Consider the following 4,750-nt stretch of genomic DNA (forward strand, 5'->3'; position numbering starts at 1 on the left):
CTCTCGGGTTAGTTTTACCTGTCTAAACACTCTGTCCGGTTAGTTTTACCTGTCTGAACGCTGTCTCGGGTTAGTTTTACCGGTCTAAACTCTGTCTCGGGTTAGTTTTACCGGTCTAAACTCTGTCTCGGGTTAGTTTTACCGGTCTAAACTCTGTCTCGGGTTAGTTTTACCGGTCTAAACTCTGTCTCGGGTTAGTTTTACCGGTCTAAACTCTGTCTCGGGTTAGTTTTACCGGTCTAAACTCTGTCTCGGGTTAGTTTTACCGGTCTAAACTCTGTCTCGGGTTAGTTTTACCGGTCTAAACTCTGTCTCGGGTTAGTTTTACCGGTCTAAACTCTGTCTCGGGTTAGTTTTACCGGTCTAAACTCTGTCTCGGGTTAGTTTTACCGGTCTGAACGCTGTCTCGGGTTAGTTTTACCGGTCTAAACTCTGTCTCGGGTTAGTTTTACCGGTCTAAACTCTGTCTCGGGTTAGTTTTACCGGTCTAAACTCTGTCTCGGGTTAGTTTTACCGGTCTAAACTCTGTCTCGGGTTAGTTTTACCGGTCTAAACTCTGTCTCGGGTTAGTTTTACCGGTCTAAACTCTGTCTCGGGTTAGTTTTACCGGTCTAAACTCTGTCTCGGGTTAGTTTTACCGGTCTAAACTCTGTCTCGGGTTAGTTTTACCGGTCTAAACTCTGTCTCGGGTTAGTTTTACCGGTCTAAACTCTGTCTCGGGTTAGTTTTACCGGTCTAAACTCTGTCTCGGGTTAGTTTTACCGGTCTAAACTCTGTCTCGGGTTAGTTTTACCGGTCTAAACTCTGTCTCGGGTTAGTTTTACCGGTCTAAACTCTGTCTCGGGTTAGTTTTACCGGTCTAAACTCTGTCTCGGGTTAGTTTTACCGGTCTAAACTCTGTCTCGGGTTAGTTTTACCGGTCTAAACTCTGTCTCGGGTTAGTTTTACCGGTCTAAACTCTGTCTCGGGTTAGTTTTACCGGTCTAAACTCTGTCTCGGGTTAGTTTTACCGGTCTAAACTCTGTCTCGGGTTAGTTTTACCGGTCTAAACTCTGTCTCGGGTTAGTTTTACCGGTCTAAACTCTGTCTCGGGTTAGTTTTACCGGTCTAAACTCTGTCTCGGGTTAGTTTTACCGGTCTAAACTCTGTCTCGGGTTAGTTTTACCGGTCTAAACTCTGTCTCGGGTTAGTTTTACCGGTCTAAACTCTGTCTCGGGTTAGTTTTACCGGTCTAAACTCTGTCTCGGGTTAGTTTTACCGGTCTAAACTCTGTCTCGGGTTAGTTTTACCGGTCTAAACTCTGTCTCGGGTTAGTTTTACCGGTCTAAACTCTGTCTCGGGTTAGTTTTACCGGTCTAAACTCTGTCTCGGGTTAGTTTTACCGGTCTAAACTCTGTCTCGGGTTAGTTTTACCGGTCTAAACTCTGTCTCGGGTTAGTTTTACCGGTCTAAACTCTGTCTCGGGTTAGTTTTACCGGTCTAAACTCTGTCTCGGGTTAGTTTTACCGGTCTAAACTCTGTCTCGGGTTAGTTTTACCGGTCTAAACTCTGTCTCGGGTTAGTTTTACCGGTCTAAACTCTGTCTCGGGTTAGTTTTACCGGTCTAAACTCTGTCTCGGGTTAGTTTTACCGGTCTAAACTCTGTCTCGGGTTAGTTTTACCGGTCTAAACTCTGTCTCGGGTTAGTTTTACCGGTCTAAACTCTGTCTCGGGTTAGTTTTACCGGTCTAAACTCTGTCTCGGGTTAGTTTTACCGGTCTAAACTCTGTCTCGGGTTAGTTTTACCGGTCTAAACTCTGTCTCGGGTTAGTTTTACCGGTCTAAACTCTGTCTCGGGTTAGTTTTACCGGTCTAAACTCTGTCTCGGGTTAGTTTTACCGGTCTAAACTCTGTCTCGGGTTAGTTTTACCGGTCTAAACTCTGTCTCGGGTTAGTTTTACCGGTCTAAACTCTGTCTCGGGTTAGTTTTACCGGTCTAAACTCTGTCTCGGGTTAGTTTTACCGGTCTAAACTCTGTCTCGGGTTAGTTTTACCGGTCTAAACTCTGTCTCGGGTTAGTTTTACCGGTCTAAACTCTGTCTCGGGTTAGTTTTACCGGTCTAAACTCTGTCTCGGGTTAGTTTTACCGGTCTAAACTCTGTCTCGGGTTAGTTTTACCGGTCTAAACTCTGTCTCGGGTTAGTTTTACCGGTCTAAACTCTGTCTCGGGTTAGTTTTACCGGTCTAAACTCTGTCTCGGGTTAGTTTTACCGGTCTAAACTCTGTCTCGGGTTAGTTTTACCGGTCTAAACTCTGTCTCGGGTTAGTTTTACCGGTCTAAACTCTGTCTCGGGTTAGTTTTACCGGTCTAAACTCTGTCTCGGGTTAGTTTTACCGGTCTAAACTCTGTCTCGGGTTAGTTTTACCGGTCTAAACTCTGTCTCGGGTTAGTTTTACCGGTCTAAACTCTGTCTCGGGTTAGTTTTACCGGTCTAAACTCTGTCTCGGGTTAGTTTTACCGGTCTAAACTCTGTCTCGGGTTAGTTTTACCGGTCTAAACTCTGTCTCGGGTTAGTTTTACCGGTCTAAACTCTGTCTCGGGTTAGTTTTACCGGTCTAAACTCTGTCTCGGGTTAGTTTTACCGGTCTAAACTCTGTCTCGGGTTAGTTTTACCGGTCTAAACTCTGTCTCGGGTTAGTTTTACCGGTCTAAACTCTGTCTCGGGTTAGTTTTACCGGTCTAAACTCTGTCTCGGGTTAGTTTTACCGGTCTAAACTCTGTCTCGGGTTAGTTTTACCGGTCTAAACTCTGTCTCGGGTTAGTTTTACCGGTCTAAACTCTGTCTCGGGTTAGTTTTACCGGTCTAAACTCTGTCTCGGGTTAGTTTTACCGGTCTAAACTCTGTCTCGGGTTAGTTTTACCGGTCTAAACTCTGTCTCGGGTTAGTTTTACCGGTCTAAACTCTGTCTCGGGTTAGTTTTACCGGTCTAAACTCTGTCTCGGGTTAGTTTTACCGGTCTAAACTCTGTCTCGGGTTAGTTTTACCGGTCTAAACTCTGTCTCGGGTTAGTTTTACCGGTCTAAACTCTGTCTCGGGTTAGTTTTACCGGTCTAAACTCTGTCTCGGGTTAGTTTTACCGGTCTAAACTCTGTCTCGGGTTAGTTTTACCGGTCTAAACTCTGTCTCGGGTTAGTTTTACCGGTCTAAACTCTGTCTCGGGTTAGTTTTACCGGTCTAAACTCTGTCTCGGGTTAGTTTTACCGGTCTAAACTCTGTCTCGGGTTAGTTTTACCGGTCTAAACTCTGTCTCGGGTTAGTTTTACCGGTCTAAACTCTGTCTCGGGTTAGTTTTACCGGTCTAAACTCTGTCTCGGGTTAGTTTTACCGGTCTAAACTCTGTCTCGGGTTAGTTTTACCGGTCTAAACTCTGTCTCGGGTTAGTTTTACCGGTCTAAACTCTGTCTCGGGTTAGTTTTACCGGTCTAAACTCTGTCTCGGGTTAGTTTTACCGGTCTAAACTCTGTCTCGGGTTAGTTTTACCGGTCTAAACTCTGTCTCGGGTTAGTTTTACCGGTCTAAACTCTGTCTCGGGTTAGTTTTACCGGTCTAAACTCTGTCTCGGGTTAGTTTTACCGGTCTAAACTCTGTCTCGGGTTAGTTTTACCGGTCTAAACTCTGTCTCGGGTTAGTTTTACCGGTCTAAACTCTGTCTCGGGTTAGTTTTACCGGTCTAAACTCTGTCTCGGGTTAGTTTTACCGGTCTAAACTCTGTCTCGGGTTAGTTTTACCGGTCTAAACTCTGTCTCGGGTTAGTTTTACCGGTCTAAACTCTGTCTCGGGTTAGTTTTACCGGTCTAAACTCTGTCTCGGGTTAGTTTTACCGGTCTAAACTCTGTCTCGGGTTAGTTTTACCGGTCTAAACTCTGTCTCGGGTTAGTTTTACCGGTCTAAACTCTGTCTCGGGTTAGTTTTACCGGTCTAAACTCTGTCTCGGGTTAGTTTTACCGGTCTAAACTCTGTCTCGGGTTAGTTTTACCGGTCTAAACTCTGTCTCGGGTTAGTTTTACCGGTCTAAACTCTGTCTCGGGTTAGTTTTACCGGTCTAAACTCTGTCTCGGGTTAGTTTTACCGGTCTAAACTCTGTCTCGGGTTAGTTTTACCGGTCTAAACTCTGTCTCGGGTTAGTTTTACCGGTCTAAACTCTGTCTCGGGTTAGTTTTACCGGTCTAAACTCTGTCTCGGGTTAGTTTTACCGGTCTAAACTCTGTCTCGGGTTAGTTTTACCGGTCTAAACTCTGTCTCGGGTTAGTTTTACCGGTCTAAACTCTGTCTCGGGTTAGTTTTACCGGTCTAAACTCTGTCTCGGGTTAGTTTTACCGGTCTAAACTCTGTCTCGGGTTAGTTTTACCGGTCTAAACTCTGTCTCGGGTTAGTTTTACCGGTCTAAACTCTGTCTCGGGTTAGTTTTACCGGTCTAAACTCTGTCTCGGGTTAGTTTTACCGGTCTAAACTCTGTCTCGGGTTAGTTTTACCGGTCTAAACTCTGTCTCGGGTTAGTTTTACCGGTCTAAACTCTGTCTCGGGTTAGTTTTACACTCTCTCGGGTTAGTTTTACCTGTCTGAACGCTCTCTCCGGTTAGTTTTCCCTGTCTGAACGCTCTCTCGGGTTAGTTTCACCTGTCTGAATGCTGTCTCGGGTTAGTTTCACCTGTCTAAACACTCTCTCGGGTTAGTTTTACCTGTCTAAACGCTGTCTCGGGTTAGTTTTA

The sequence above is a fragment of the Sinocyclocheilus rhinocerous genome, unplaced genomic scaffold, assembly GCF_001515625.1.
Source record: "Sinocyclocheilus rhinocerous isolate Xijiao unplaced genomic scaffold, SAMN03320098_v1.1 scaffold5890, whole genome shotgun sequence".
NCBI lineage: Eukaryota > Metazoa > Chordata > Actinopteri > Cypriniformes > Cyprinidae > Sinocyclocheilus > Sinocyclocheilus rhinocerous.